The following is a 16,325-nucleotide window of genomic DNA, read 5'->3' as shown; positions in this document are numbered from 1 at the left end:
CCATTAATCCCACTGTCCCCGGGCTGGTGCGGGCACAGGGATGGGAATATTTGGGATGACAGCGGGGTGGGCACCTCCTCCTGCGGCTGAACGGGCGAGGGCTGAGCCCACCCGACACGACCCGAACAAACCCGGCTCGGCTGGGCTCGAGCCTCGCCGTTCCGAGCCGATCAGGGCCGATCCGGTGCCGGCCCGCTCCGCCCGTGTCCCGCCCGCGGCCGCGGTTGGCGGTGCCGGCGCGGGGCGGGGCGCGGCGGCAGCTTCGAATCGCGGCGAGAGCAGGGAGCTGCCCGAGCACGTCCTGAGCCCCGCACCGCCCCGCACAGACCCTCCCGGCCCCGCTCCGTCCGCCCATGGGCAACGCAGAGTCCGTCCCGCGCGGCGCCGCCGCTCCCGGTAAGTGCGGTCCGGTCGGTCCGTGCGGGTCCCGTCGGTCCCGCTCCCCTCCGGGACGCGACGCTCCCGGCCCGGGGCTCCCCCAGCGCTGCCGCATCGCTTGACACGAAACCCGCGTGGGGCTGTGTCGCTGGGGTGGGGAGGATGTGACAGCGGCGTCGGCGGCACGGAGGGAGGTGGCAGGTGATGTGTCAGCGCTCGGACCGCGCTCAGCGCTGGTGCCGCAGGTCTGGGCCCCCTGCTCACCTGGGCTGGGTCCGCCCCAGGCACCGCTGAGGAGGGCTGGGGGCTGTTTCTCCCCCTGCCGAAGCAGAACTGAGGCCGTGAATGTACTTTCATCCCTCGCAGCTGCTGCCCGCGCAGCAGCGCTGCCAAATCCACCCGCCGTAATTCAAAGTTCTGCGCTCCAAAATCGCCTGCCAATCCCAGCTCCAGGGCTGGGAGAACAGACCCGGGTAAACAAACGGCTTGGCGCTGGCCGCGCCGCCGGGTGTCAGGTTCTTGTTGCCTTTTATGCGTCTTTTTTTTCGTGTCCAAGAAGTCCAACAGCCGCCAGCCTGGTTGGCTGGATTTGAAGGGAGCTGATAACTGAGCTCAGCCAACCGGCACAAGATGCCAGCGCTCCGAAATACAAATAATCCTGGGTGGGAATAAGGAAAGCGTTGAGCAACGTGTGGGATAACACGAAGCAGCATCGTGGTTGCCGGTGTTGCTGTAGAGCACTGAGGTTCTGCAAGCCCCAACTTGTTCCTTGTTAACCTCACCTTGGCCTGAGGCCTTTGGGATTTGCAAAAACGGCCGAACAGTTTTTTTTGTTTGGATGTGTGTGACCTGCTGCAGTCTCAGTTTTCAGCAAAAAGTTGTCATTCCTCCCACCTGGTTCTAAACGTCAGAAATGTGATCAGTTTTTTTAGGCATTTACAGCATGGTCTGATTTAATGACTTCTTTCACAAAGTCCTTAGTTTTGTTACCTCTTCCTCTGGGGGAACTCAGAATATTTTGCTGCTGGCAGGATGCGGGTGCTGTCATTTACTCACTGTGAGAGCTCAGCAGCGTGATGTGCACAGGGGTGAAGCTGCACTGCTGGATGCTCCTGCCTGAGCCTCTCTACAGGTGTGTGTGAGGGGAGGGAAAAGTCCCTCTGGAGCTGTGCCAGGAACCTTTGGAGCAGGAGGTTGCATTGCCCTGAGTGGTGAGTTCATTGGCAGAAATCCACAGAGGGCTCCCAGCCACGCTACAGCAGGAGAAAAAAGAATGTAGGTCGATGCAAAGTGAGACTGGGGTGTCTGAACTGGCAGCAAATGCTTCTTCCTTCAAGAAACGGACAGAAAAAACCCCAAAACCTAAAGAACAAACCAAACCAAGTGACTCCTGAGCCTTGTTTCCTTCAGGCTGCTGCTCTCAGGTGTGGAGCACCACTTGGTTCAGAGCTCTGTGTGCCTCAAGGGAGGGTCTCTGCTGGGCTGTGGGGTGTTACTTAACCCCCAGGGCATTAAGATCTGGCTGTTCCTAACGAATGAGTGCTTTGGGTGCAGGTAAAGCTCTGCTGTAGCGGGTTATTCTCACGTTCCTGGTATTTGGCTGGAATTGTCTGCCCGGGGAAGTGGTGGAATCCCCATCCCTGGATGTGTTTAAAAACAGATTGGATGTGGCACTTGGTGCCAGGGTTTAGTTGAGGTGTTAGGGCATGGGTTGGACTCGATGGTCTTAGAGGTCTCTTCCAACCTGGTGACTTTGTATTTCTCTCTCCTTGGAGCTCCTGTAGCTGTGTTTGGTTTCGGGGTGGTCAGCCCCCATCAGAATTATGTGTTTGCTATGTAATGCAAGATTATTTCTAACTGATGAATAACTGTGCTCCCTGATACTGGTTTTTGTTTTGAAATCCAAACATCAGGTCCTTGATTATAAAGCCAGTTCTGCAAAACAGAAGTGGAGATAACATTTTGGAAGCTAATGAACTGTTTGGTAAGCCAGACCTCGATAATACCTTGTGTCAACAGCTGCTGCTGCTCCCATTTGCTTAACAGTGAAGGTAAATAAATGCATTTGATGATACTTCTAATATTGGATAGGAGAACTTGAACCAAGATGGAATTAATTGTCAAGGACTACAAGAAAGATCATCAGCATTTGGGTGGAAAGGAGGAATGGGGGATTGTAAAATTGGTAAATCCTTAAAAGCTGGAGTTGTCACGGAGGCACAAGGGTCCTTAATTTAGGAATGTTGATCTACATCTCTTATAAGAGAGGCTCTGCAGCCTGGTGAGCTGTGCAGGTCCCCAGGTCCTGGCCAGGAGAGCTCGGGTGGGCAGCAAGGCTCCAGGGTGGACATTGTCACTGGAGGGCAGCCGAGGATAAAAAGTCAGCACGGCTACTCTGTAACTCACCGGGAAATAAAAAATTAAAAAAAAAAAAAAAAAAAAAAAAAAAAAAAAAAAAGCTGAATAAATGCCAGGAAAAGGACACTGTGAAGTTGGTTGCTTAAGGGATTGAGTCTGATCGAAAGAAAAGCAAATAGCCACGCAGCAGCTGGTCCCAGGAGAGCAAAGCTCAGAGGGGGACACGACTGAGGGCGAGTTCTCACTCAGGAGCAATGGGCATCCTTCTGAACAATCAGGAACTCTCTCAGTGGGGGAGAAACTCTGAATTATTTGCACCTTGTGCAGGTCAGCAAGGTCAAAAGTCGCGGGAAGGTTACTTGCACAATGCAAGTGGACTTATGCCTGTATTAGATAATAATTCCCTGATTGACCTCTGTTAATGGTCTGGGAGTGTAAAACCAAATTGCAGAGCTGGGAGTGTTCCAAGTCAGCACAGAGCACATAGACTGCTGGATCTGACCTTATTCAGTGCTTGGGTTTCCCCAAAAATGTCCTTCCTGGCATTCTCTCTGCTCTTAGCTCCCAGATTTCTCCTTCCGTAGGAAGCTCTCCATGTGCTGGAGAAGCAAGAGGAGTTTGTTACCGCACAGTTTTGTTCTCCCTCCGCTCTGAAAGGCAGCGGGATGGATGAAGGATCCCAGTTCTGGGCTTAGATGGCGCCAGAGCCTCAGGAAAGGATCTTCCTGCTCCAGCCTGAGACTGGCACTGCCACCTCTCACCTCCGCTCGCCTGAGCGCAGCTCTGAGCCCAGCCCATCCCTCACCGATGGGGAGCAGAGCTGGCTCTGCCCTGGGGATTTGAGCACAAGGTTTGGTTGGGATCTTGATTCCGGCGGCTGGGAACGTCTCAGCTCATGTCTTGTCTTCACTGCAGTGCTTCTTACCCCGAGTCGCTGTGCCCAGCTGCCGAAGCGTTCCACACAGCAGTGATATCCCGCAGGGAGTGTGCTGGCACTGCCCATCCTGCATGGATTCGCATCCCTGAGGTAACCTGCCCACAGCAGGCTCCGGGCAGGCCGGCTCAGCTGTGGGGAAAGCAGCACGCTCCCCATGTGCTTTGCTCAGAGACACTTTGGTTTCACACGCAGACTCTGTTCTCTCATTAACAAATTGCTGCTGCAGAGCTGCAGCTCTGCACTCCCCGAAGTGCTGGGGCTGTGCCAAGCTCAGCTCACCTGGGGATTGAACTCATTGCCTCAGCGGGATTTTTTAACTGATAAATGAACAGCATTGATGTGGATTTGTCACAAAGGTGATAAGAGAGCACGTGTTGTGTTTCCTTCTCAGTGCACGGTGTGAAATCATCCCAGAAGTTTGGCTGGGGGGGGGGGGATTCCCTGCAGCCTCATCTCATGGAATCCCAGAATGGTTTGGGTTGGAAGGGACCTTAAAGATCACCCAGTTCCAACCCCCCTGCCGTGGACAGGGACACCTCCCACTAGACCAGGTTGCTCAGAGCTCCGACCCAATGCTCAGGAAAAGTTGATTTTTAGTAGCGATGCCTGTTTTGCAGAGCTGGATTAATTTTGGTTTGCTGGAGGCACCTTTGTGTTGCTCTGGGACAAACACAAAGTGTTCACTCTGAAACAAACCTTCACAGGGCAGGGGGCTGCACTGAGGAAGGGGACACACAATGATTGCAGCCCTGAGGGGAGATGGGAATGTTCCCATTAGGTCACCCCAAATGCCCCTATTCAGGGCTCTTCACTGGGGCCAAGCATTTCATCATCTCTGAGGCTGCTGCACATTCCTAAAAAGGAGCATCCATATGCCCTGGCTAGAAAGGACTCCGGTTTTCATGTTTGGCACTCAAACCACACAGCTGTAAATGCCTGTTCCTGCCTTGAACTGGAACAAAAATGTTTATAGCTCCTGTTGCTCTCTTGACAGTTTCCCCATTAATTTAGCATCGAGGCACCTTTTAATTTCTGACCTCATCTGGGTACCAGCCCGGAGTCTGCTGGAGTTGCTGACTTTTTCCCCATCAAGGACAGAAGCTTTGCTTTTAGAATTCTGCCCTCAGTTTGCAGAGGTGAGGTTTCTCACACACGTTCTACCTTCTCTGGGCACCTCTTCCCTTCCTGGCTGGGGTCACTCCTGTGGGTGTGAGAGCCCCTCAGGGAATGGTTCCTGGGATACAGCTACAAATCCTGCAGTGGAGGGCGAGGGTAGAAAGGAACGAGAAACTTTAGGTCTTAAAATGATGCAAAAATTCACCCAGCCCTCCATTGTCTCTATTTCTGGGTCCCTGATAAAACTAAAACTCGATTCTGAATAATGTGCAATATTTCAGCAAGGAAAAGCAAGACAAAGGGGCTATTTAAAGCCACCCTCTTTGCAGGGCTTGGCTGGCGGGCTCTGCCTCTTTTGTGTCATTGTGTCTGTGGAAAACACAGATGAGAGGCAGGGCAAACACAATGTGCACTCCGATTTAGAACACATGCAAAGGTCAGCCCTGGTGCACGCTTGGCTTTGGGGAGGTGGAGGCTTTGGGCTGAGCAGGTTAACTTGGATTTCTGCAAAGCAACGAGGGATATCATAAACAGGCAGTGGAAGAGTTCCTGGATGCAGTTTTAGAGCAGAATAACCTGTCTGGCCCACGCCTGGCTGCTCCTTTTGCTCTGAAATTGAGGCATTATTTTCCCCTCATGGCTCTGTTCTGTCTTGCTGCTCGAATCTTGGATCTTTTACCCTGCAGTGTCCTTGGGTGGATAAGGAGGTCAGAGGCATCTGTGTGAAACGCTGGGAGAGCCACAGATATAAATGGGAAGTGTCACAACATGTGCCCAGCCTGAGAGCAGCTACAAAACCCTCACAGAGGCTGCTGACCTGGGACAGGCTTGTTCTGGCAAGGGGAGGAACACAATGAAAGGGTTTGCTAAAGGTTCTGCTGAAGGGAACTGCTTGCTGCACGTTGTTTGGGAGGGCAGGGCACGGGAATCAGGCTGGAAGTGGCGCAGGGGGAAAGGGGAGAGCAGAGATGTGCTGGAGGTGACACCCAGCAGGGTTGTGCTGTGTGGTGGGAGATGGGGAACCTGTCTGGATTCTGGACTTGCACAAGCTGGGGAGGCTCTGCTGCAGCCTGAAAATTGAGCAGGATTTTGGGATCCTGAAGGAGTCCGTGCAAAGAAAAATCTGTAGAGATTTACTGAGGAGATGGGGCAGAGTATTTTTTGTTGTTGTTGCTCTTTCTGTGGAGGGTGATACAGGTACCTGTGCCCCGTGCCTTTCCAAGAGTAAAGTGTGTGCATTTAAGAAGTTGTAAAACAATCTCAATGCTTTGAAAAGTAGCTCTTATGTGCCCCTCAAGGATGAAATCTTACACCAGCAAAGCCAAGAAGGCAGAGCATGGTGAAAGAGGGTTATGAAGTTATTGGGGAGAGTTCTGTGGTGTCTGGCTGTGGGGCCATGGGCACAGAGCACAGGAAAGCCGGGTGTGGGAATGATGTGCACTACACCCGGATTGCTGTGGCTGCTTTAAATGCTGCATTTTCAGGGCACAGCACCCCCCTGAATATCACACTGCATAACGTGACAAGGGCTTGAGAGGAGCCCCAGTTGTGGGGCTGTGCCACTGTCCCGGTTGTGTGACGGGGAAACCGAGGCCTGAGGTGACGCAGCTTCTCTGGGGCTTGTAAAACCTGCTGAGCACGGAGGGCTCCTCTTCTCCTGGTTGCAGCAATGCCCCCAAATCTTGAGGCAGTTCAGGAGTCCTGGCTAAGATCCCTGCTGTCATCTCTGAACTGTGCTGCCTTCCCAGTGCCTGTGGGTATAAAAACATCGCATCCATTTGAAAGCCTTCTCTGTGCCTCCTTCGTGTCGCGTTGTGATGGATTTTTGGCCTTGTTAAAGGAATCTTCTGTGAAGATTTATCTGTTTTTCGTGTGTCAAAGATAATTTTTATTTTTTCAGAGCTCCTTCATGCTGAATTAATTTGTTCTCTGTCAAACCTGTTTTGTTTTCCGCTGTGAGCCCTGTGAGTGGGAGAACCCAACTCCCAGAAATGCGTGTGCATCTCTTCTCCTGCGTGTGGCACTCCCGTGCCAATAAATCCAAACCTTCAACCTGCAAACCCTCGGAAGGAACAGAGCCCTCTGCCTCAGCTGCATCCAGAGATGGCTCTGGATCCCAGCTCGGGCATGGGATGGGGTTGCAGCCAGCGTGGTTCCCCTTTTGAGCCATCGACATGTGAAGAAAGGCCATTCCCTTCATTTGGGCAGGACAAAACCCCTTAATTTAAGGAGATATGGAGCCTTCTCCTCCCTTTCCTGTCCTGGCCACTTGTGCCTTGCAGAGAGGAGCTAAAGGTGGTGGGATGCTGCAGGGACAGGAATTTCTTCTCTCCTTGCTCAGACTGGGGTAACGTGCTTTGTCTTGGGAGCAGTCTGTGTTGGAAATTGGGAAAACAGGTTACTCAGAGCCTGAGAGCTGCTACTGCTTTGTTTTATGATTTTTTTCCCCCCTCCTCTATCTTTAATTTGCTGAAGGTTGGTTGAGGCCGAGACAAACAACCCTCTCAAATGGCACAGGGTAACAATAACCCAAATGTTTCCTGCTGTGGGCTGGGGGGTGCTGCCTGGTCCCTGTCCCTTGGGAATGGCCTGGATTGTCACAGCCTCGTGACAGCTTGGGGCTGAGCTGACTCTGTTCTGACCAGAGCATTCAAGGGTGATTTTTAGGATGTTTCAGGGCTCCTGCTGATAGCAGGGATGCTGACTCCAGGTTTACTTGATCTCATGTGCACAGAGCAGGACTTGTGCCATGTGGCTGCCGAAGTGTCCTGGTGTCAGCAGGAGCAGCTGGGGGCTGGAGAAAGCTGGAGAGGGTGAGCAGGAGGGAGGATCTCCCACTTCTCTCATTCCCCTCACGCTGATGTGGAGAAACAAACCCAAACCGAGTCCCCTGTGAGGCTTTTCCCCTTCCCAGCTGGATGTTTTTGTAGGCTCTGGGTGCTCCTTGCTGGGTCTGCGGGTGTGGGGAGCAGCTGGAAGAGGAGCTGGGGCTGAGCAGGGTTTGGGAGAGGCCACTCAGAATAAGAAAAACAAGAAGCAGTTGTTTTTTAGGCTGCTTTGTTCTCTCTATTTCTGTAGCTAACCTTTTGCTTCTTGAAGCAATAAAAATAAACCCAACAAAACCCCCTTCAAAAAAAATATTGCAGGGTGTTTCTTTGTGTGCTTTGACTAAGCTGTTCCTCATAAACCAGCGGCTTTTGCGTAAACACAGGCATGGCAGGCAGAATTATCTGCTTTTTTGCAGCTGTCAAGTACCTTTGCTCCCCCCGTGGTGTATAAATGGGGGGAGTGAGGCTGGCAGAGGCCAAGCAGACAGAACCTGGGCTGCCCTCCTCTGCTGGTGCATCCCTCCCTGGTCTGATCTGCCGTGGGGGGTCTCAGGGTCTGAGCCAGTTTGTCCCTGGATGCCACCAGATCTGACCAGGGCTCGGCTGCAGGGAGTCCCAGGCTGGACATTAAACCAGCCAAGGACTTCAGAGTATGAGGTAGGGGCTGAAAAGCCACCCTGGGCAGCATCTTTGGGCAAGGGCCGTTCTCAGGACAATAAATGTGCCCCTGGAGATGGGTTTTGAGGCCTTTTCTGTGAACTTTTAATTGCTTGCCAGTGCTGGAGTCCCAGCAGAGCTCGGGGTGGCAGCAGCAGCTGTTTGGTTGCTAATTGCTGTGTCTGCTCCCTTGTGGCCTCCAGGCAAAGCTGGCATGCTAAATCCAGGATCTGCTGGAGAGAAGGGAGATTTCCCTTCCAGCCTTATGGGCTGGGGCTTCAGTGATTTTCTGATTTTTTTTTTTTCCCCCCAGATAAAATGAACAAAAATTCAGCGTCCCGTGACGGCTCTGATAAGCTGGAGGCTCCAGACGTGCCCCAGCACAGACTGCCCATTGCAGCCTTTGTTTATTTAAAAATAAAAAGCCCAACCTCATTATCTTGATGATGGAAAAAAAATTTCCATAAACGTGCCAGAGGCGTAATTGGTGCCAGTGGAAACCAAAAATGACCCTTTGCCTTCCCCTCCACCCACCTTTTTCACAGTGAAGTGGTTTGGGAGGGAGCTTTCCTTAGGCACTGGTGGTGCTGCAGGAATCCTTTCCCAGGGACCAAAACCTCCCCAGTCTTGGATGCTGCAGGGGATGGTGGAAGGGCTGTGGTGAAATTCCAGATGGGATAATGCATCCCTGCCTCTCACACTGTGATCAAATCCTTTGGAGACCTTCCTAAGGGCAGCAGCACCGTGCCCTAGGAGTTCTTATGGAAATCTCGTTATCAGCATCTTTCCTAATGCGGGATCATCCTGTTATTTAGATAATTGTGCGGTCTGTTCCCTCGGAGCTGCCTGGCTGCTGGCCAGGGGCAGAGGTTCCCTGCTAGCACCTTCTTCTGGCTCTACAGACCTGCTATGCCTCAGGACAGAGGGTCCCTGGGGGCCTTTCCTGCCCTTTTGGAGGTGGTGGCATTCCCAGCTCAGCTCCTGGGGCATGGCAGGGAAGGAGCCACCTTTTCCTTGGCTAGTGGCTCTGCCAGCCCTCTTGATGAAGATGTGACCACAACTGGTGCTGTGTAGGATTTCCTGTCGCTCTCTGGGGTGAGCTGCTTGCAGGGCACTCACGTAAAGGCAGGTGTCCCTCAGTGCCACCAAAATCGAGTGCAAGGCAACAGGTTGGGCTGAGCCTTTGAGGTTTCTGTGGCAGCTCTGCGGTGCTGGCTCACCGAGGGATGGATTTCACGGGAGGATTATTGCCACACAATGTGCTTTTGTGCAGTTATGTGGTATCTTTTAAATCGTTTCCTCCAACAAGTCTGTCCACACCCAAACCAAAACAAACATTCTGAAAGGCTGCGAAGACAAACACACAGTGCTTGCCCTCAAATGCATCTTTTTCTCCCACTCCTTACAGACACCTGCTCTGTGTTCTGGAAAGGAGGAGCATCCAGGAATGCCGAGCTAGGATTACCCAGCACAAACTTTGGCACATGCTAACTTTCCAAACCTTCTTTTCACAGCATCGGTATCGTTTTTAATCAGTAACTTTCTCGGAGAGGAGAAAGCGAAAGCTGGGACTCTGTCACCTCCTGGCTCTGCCTTTTCAAGGTCAATGCTTTCTTTTCATCCCTTTGAGGCCTTGCACCATTCCCAGTGCTGGTGTCCATGGGCTCCCGAGCCTTATTCCACATCTGAGTTGGTTTCCAGTTTGCTCTCACCCATTTTTGGGCTCACATGGAGTGTGGGGTGCTGCCCGTGCTGGTGGGTGAACCAAGGGGTGAGCTTGGCAGCAGCCACCACTACCCACAGCTGCTCCTGTCCTGCTCCTCTGAGCTTTTCTCAGCTTTCCTTTGGGAATAATTTGTGGGAAAGAGGGAATTTTAACCCCAGCTCACTCAGACTGTTTTCTGGGTTGATAAACTGTGATTGCTGTGGGGAGTTGGTGTTTTGGGGAGAGGGGGCTGCCCTGGTGAAACTCCCTGATTATTTCTCCCCACTGTCCCCTGCCTCCTTTGCTGCTTTGCCATTTCCTGTGACTGTGCTGTGAAGGGCCTCAGCAAGCTGGGCACAAACCCCTCTGCTGTCAGTCAGTGCTCTGGCATCTCCTTCTTCATCTGCCCATCCTTTTCCCCAGTGAGACTTGCTCAGGCTAAACCCAGCCTCTGCTGGGAGCCCCAGATGGGAAAGTGCTCTGGTTTTAATTAGCATCTTAATTAGTTTATCAGGCATTGGCACCACTGTCATTCCTGGATGCACTTTTCAGCAGAGCTCTTGTTCTTGCTATCCTTCAGTGCTTAATTTTTTTAGTTATCACAAAGTATCATTTTCCTGGTTCAGGGAGATAATTCCTCTCAAAGTCAGCGTTTGTTAGCTGAGCTGGGCAATACATCTTTTTTTTTTTCCTCCCCAATAACCAACTCACTCCAGTTTTTCTTTTTCTGCCCAGCTCCAGATAGTGCCTGATCATTAATCTCAGAAATGTGCAGTGGTAGGAAAGGTGTATCCCTCTGACAGATAAGCTTGGCTGACATAAATAATTTAGTTCCTCTGCACCTTTTTCTTTCTTCTGTAACTGCTGGAGATCGAGGTGACCCACAGAGTCATCTGAAATTCTCCTGCAAGTGATCTCCAGGTTTGATTTTGTTGTCAGCCATTTGGCAGCTGTAATTCATAGTCGTGCTCCACTGGCTTCAGGAAGATTATATTCTTTATTTTCATATTGTTTTTCTGCTACGGTAAGTGAAGAAAAATATAGGTAGTTTGTCTAATTTTTTTTGGTGTGGTCTAAGTTCTGAACACTGGGTTTCCTTTCACCCTTTTCTCTACTGATTTTTGTCTCCCCTGAACCATCTTTATCTATCTTACACTGGACTGCCTGTGCTGTCTCTATATCCTGCCTTTTGGCTGGGAAATTGCATTCCAGTTGCTGCTGTTGATTCACCCTTGGCTCAGCCAGGCTTTTCCTCCTCTTTGCAGGCAGAGGCTTTCCTGGGGTTTTGTCCCAGAACCGCTGCGACCCTTGGGAGCATTAACCAGAGATGGAGCCGGAATGGGGTCGTGGTTCTGCCTTTCCCATGGCCTCCTCACAGCTTTGGGGACACAGTGCTTGAGTGACCAGCAAATAAAGTGACCACAGGAGGGGACTGAGGCAGCCTTTGAGCAAAGTTTGCATTTTGCCAGCGACCAGAACCAGTGTGGCCGTGACAGGGACCCTGCACTGGTTGGACTGGGAGCTTGGGCGCTGTTGACTCGGACACTGAACCTGCTGAGGGTCCTCTCTGTGTCTGGTGCTTCTTGTAAAGGCACGAATCCTCGGGAGGATGTTCTTTCTTCTCTTCCCTGAGGTTCTCCCTGGCAGCTTTGCACCCAGGGGAGTGCAAACACGGGTTAAATCCTGGCTGGGAGCCTGGTTAGACCCTTAGCTCTGTCAAAGGGAAGAGAAGGTGGTGAGGGAGTTCCAAGGAGCCAATTTTCTGGTGCAGTTTGCTCATCAGCGTAACCTCACCAGTCTCTTTGTGACAGAAAATCCTCCTGTGTTATGTTTGGGCCCATGTTTCTCCCTCAGGGAGGCTCACCCACCTCAAAAATCTTCCTCAGCAGCTCTCCTAGCTCAGGGCAGAGTACCAGGAGTAATTCCCAGCCCGGCCCCTTCGGAAGGGTCTGGCAGGGTTGGCCCAGGCAGGTGCCGTGTGTCAGTGTGGCGTTAACGCATTGCTGGCAGAGGTTTGGGATGTCTGAGGGGTGCTGAAATTACAGCCTGTGGGAATCCAACCGCTGCACAGGCTTTGAACACCGAGGGGGAAAAGAAAAAAAAGCTCTATTGGCTTTTTTGCTTGTGATTTCATTGGCAGGCAGGAAGTTTGCAGCTGATGGGGGAAGGTCTTGGCTGCTGAGCCTGGAGTGGGATGGAGGGATTCGAGTAGAGCTTTCTCATTTCATCTTTATGGTCGTGACTCATTTGACACTTGACTTTATTCTGTAATGTTTCAACCTGAAGCTTTGCAGACGGAGAGCTGACATGGACAGAGCGAGGTCATTTCGCTCAGTTGGTGTGACAAGAGCTAAGCCAGGTCTGATGGTCCTCAGCCCTTCCCAGGGCTCTGTGCCAGCCTCTTCCCCAGCTTCAGATTTGTTCCCAGTGAGAGCAATGGAAATACTGTGTCATCAGAGGGTGTTCCTGGTTATTGGGGTCTCTCCAGCTCGAGGCACAGACCAGGCCTGGTGTTGGTGTCTCTGCCCATGGAAAATCCTGCAGCTGGAGCTGATGTGGAATTTGGCTGTGCTTGGGGCAATACCTGGAATATTTCCTTGCCAGGAGGGAGGGAGTGAGAGGATCCAGTGTCCTCTTTAGAGCAGGCAGAAGAGCTCTTTACCTTGAGCAAGGTCATGCATTTCTGTGTCTCCACGTTCTCCAGCTATTCATGGGGATACCGTGGCACTGGCAGTGTTGTCTGAAGATCATTGGAAGTGCTCTGAGGTCTGCTAGGAAACATTTTATGCTTCTATATTTATGGTATTTTGTCTCACAGAGACTGACCCTCTCAGCCTGGCCTCTGGCTTGATGCAAACTTTCCTGCAGCTCTTCCCATCTGGCTTCCATGTTATGAAGTGCTTCTTCTTGACTCAGGAGGTATCTGAGGGGTGAGAAGGATGCCACAGACATTTTCCAAGGTCTGTCTGAAGAATAGTTAGGGTAGACAAAAATGTAGTGTTGCAAAATTATCACTGGGCCTTCTGTGCATTTAAGTAGCTTTAAAAATGACTTTTTTAGGCCTGGAATCCTCACTGCCATCCCCAAATCCACTGAGTGCAGGACTGGGCTCTGTGTCTGATTCACCTCCTGAGGAATCCTTATTTCCACTACTTGTTTTTCATAATTGCTTTTGCTAATCTTCAGCTGCATTTGCACTTGCTCAGTGCTCACCATCCCCTTCATCCCTTCCTGGGAGCAAGTCTTGAGGTCTCAACATCCAGCTTGTGTCCCTTGTGGTGTTCAGGGGAGCTGTAAAAGCAGGAGAGGGTGATCTTTGGCTGGTGTAAATCATCAAAGCTGTGCTGAGATGAGTGGATCTGGAGCAGCTTACACCAGCCGCAGGAATTCCCATGGGATATTTCATTCCTGCTGGCTGGAACAGCAGAAAGCTGCTGGGGGAAATGGCCTTGTTCAAACGTACCTGATGGGAGCAAGACTCGCAGCTGAGCAATTCTCTGCTTCTTTGTTTTGGCCTGTTAAGCTTCAGCAAAATAAAATCAATCTTTTGGCCTTCTCTGCTGGTTCCTGAGTGGAGTCAGGTGTTTACAAGCTCTCCACATCCTCTTGGCCACACAGGAGCCTGTTAGACTGGAACTCCAAGGCACAGGCTCCCTGGCAGCACGTAGGGAAAGCAAAAGGAAAAGGATTGCCAGGTTAAATAAAGTTTAGTTACTTGAAGAGTGAAAAGTTTCCCTGCAGGTAACCAGAAGCAGAGTTCAGATCTGTAATTCTGACTTATTGCAGCACTGATTCCACTTGGGTTCCTTGCAGTGGGTTAAAGGGTGGGAAGGCAGAGGGTTTGGTTGGATTCTGCTGCATTAACCCCGTGGTGCTGTGTCAGAACTCTAAATGCTGCAGGAAGATAAAGGTACCTGAGTCAAACCTTGTTGTCATAATGAAAGGAAATGGTCCCTTCTGAACTTCAGCTGAATCTGCAAAACATCCTGACCCCAAAGTGTGTCACCCAAACCCTTCAAAACGGGGTCAGTTAGAAACAACTTTATTTCATCCAGCTCTCCGTGGAATAGGGGGAGAAGTGGGACCAGGGAAATTTATTGAATGGAAAAGGATGGGATCTCTTTAAAAAGAAAAAAAAAAAAAGGGAAGAAAAATGGCCCCTTCCCGACCTTTTGGACGGAATTGCAAACAATGGAGGTAAAACCCAAGACACAAACCCATCCCCTGGGTAGGTTGGGAGCTCCAGAGCCCTCGGGCCAGAGCCAGGCACATAATTTCCCTTCCGTGCTCTGCAGCTGCGTGGAGAGAATCATGGAATGGTTCAGGCTGGAAAAGACCTTTCTGTGTGTGCTTCTCCCCCTCTTTCTTCCATTCAGGAGCAGTGTTGCCAGTGGGCAAACGCTAATCCATCCTGACAGCTCTGCCCATCTTCCTGCTTTGGTCTGGCAACCAGCAAACAGCTTGATTAAGGTCCCCGGGGCTTTATTAGTGCAGCTTGTTGCCTGTAAATTAATCAACAGGTTTCCTGTGTTTAACTCTTTCTGGGAATGTTCTGAATCCCTGTGGGCGTTGAATCATGCCTTTAGAATTGGCTTTTTAAAAAAGGCAGAGCAGAAATAGCTTCAAAGGTTTTACAGTGCTGGGTTCTTGGGGCAGGAGGTGAAGAGATCCCGTGGGCTCTGCAGGTGCTGCTCGTCCAACTTCCCATCTCTTAAGAGCAATTTTAGGCTTCTGCTTTATTTCTCTCGGCTGTTCACCCAGCCAGCCCCTGTAAAATATCCATTATCCATGCAAAGGGAGCCAGATGGAACCTGTACTTTGCTGAGTTACCCATAAGAAGTCAGATGTGCTCTGGCCCCTCAAATTAGAAGCGCCCAGAGGAGTGGGACCTCCTTGCTCTCCTGAGGTTTGTTCTGGAGCCATGGGCAGAAGTTGCCAGGATGTTTTATTTGGCCGTGTTATCTTTCAGGCTTTGGGCTTGTCCTTTAACTGTTTGGCCTCACCATAGAGGGATAAGGAAAAATAACTTCGTAGCTGCTGTGGTTTGCACCCAGACTTTGATAGCGAGCAGGAGATTTGGGGAGCACACACTGAGTTTTCAGGTGACTGCAGATACCAGGGTGAGGTGACTGATGTTTACAGGTACAATGGGTTGAACATTCATTATTTTGACACTCACAAGACTTCCAGCTTCTCACATGGGGGGGACACCCAGCTCCTTATCTCCCTTTTCCATTCCTGTGCACGTTCTCTCCTCTCCTGCTCGCTGGAGGCTCCATCAGTGCCTTCTCTCCGTGTGCACTGCTGCCCTTTAGCTCTGAGGGATGGCACAGCCCCTGCCTGTGCTCCCACACACGGGAGAGCCCTGGGGGAGCAGCAGCACTCTGCACATGGAATTGTGTTCGATCTGATCTGGACTTCACCCTGCCGTGAACAATGGTGAGAACAGGCTGAGCCACGCCGCTCCTATTGATTATTTTTAGCAACAATCAAAGATAGAAGAAGAACGTGCCTGTGCAGAGGTTGTCTCCTGTCCCAGTGGGAGAGGGAGCAGCTGGCAGAGGAGGGCTGCCCAGATCCCTGAGCACATTCCCCCAGGAAGGATGTGTTCCTGAAGCTGCCTCCAGTCGGAGCAGAGCAGGGTGAGGTGTGGAATTTGCCTTCAGAAGCTGGCCAGCATCTGCCTTCTGGATGATGCTCAAATTCTCACATTCGATCAAACCTTTCATGCCTGTTTTACTAGAAGGCTTTAAAGCATCTTAGTGCTTGACTGGAGTTGTTACATCCAGGTGTGAGCAATGCTTCCTGCCCCAGAGCAGTGCAAAGGAATTTGGAGAGTGAGGCTGCAGCTTTGGGTCCTTGGCATCTGTGGGTGAAGCAGCTTGTAGATACCTGCACCACCAGTCAGAGCTCCCTGGCAGGAGGCTGAAACACCTGCAGGAGCCAAGTGTGTGAGCTGGAGCTCCCAGTGATGCTGCCTATGCACCTTCCCAGCGTGCAGGGAAAGTGCTTTCTCTTTTCTCTGCCATTTAAAATGCCATAAAAGTTAACCTGCTCTTGTGAGGAGGTTCTTTGTGGTGGACAGAGGGAAAAGTGCCATTCCTGAAGGGTGATTTTAAGATAAATGACTTCTGGCCATTATAGTCTTGAGGACTGAGGGAATCTTGGAAAAGACCTCAGAGAGCAGGCACCAGCAGGCTGAAAGAAGTTGCTTCTTGTAGAGTTCATTGAATGATAGAATCTCTTAAGTTGGAAGGGACCCATAAGGATCATTGATCCAGCTCCTGGCCCTGCCCAGACACCCCAACACCCCCACCCTGGGCATCCCTGGCAGCGCTGTCCAAAC

General features: G+C 51.3%; 1 long non-coding RNA gene across 1 annotated transcript; it reads left to right on the top strand.

Moving 5' to 3' along the window:
* Positions 1-304: 304 nt before the first annotated feature.
* LOC138118272 (uncharacterized) lies at positions 305-13,535 on the top strand. The gene is made up of 5 exons (XR_011155072.1): positions 305-396; positions 2,292-2,429; positions 3,652-3,763; positions 4,668-4,809; positions 11,245-13,535. It is a non-coding gene; the product is annotated as an uncharacterized lncRNA (long non-coding RNA).
* The last annotated feature ends 2,790 nt before the right edge of the window (positions 13,536-16,325 follow it).

Source organism: Aphelocoma coerulescens, chromosome 13 (assembly GCF_041296385.1).
Source record: "Aphelocoma coerulescens isolate FSJ_1873_10779 chromosome 13, UR_Acoe_1.0, whole genome shotgun sequence".
Lineage (NCBI taxonomy): Eukaryota > Metazoa > Chordata > Aves > Passeriformes > Corvidae > Aphelocoma > Aphelocoma coerulescens.
The sequence above is the reverse complement of the archived record's forward strand: the minus strand, read 5'-3'. Positions and strand labels throughout refer to the sequence as shown.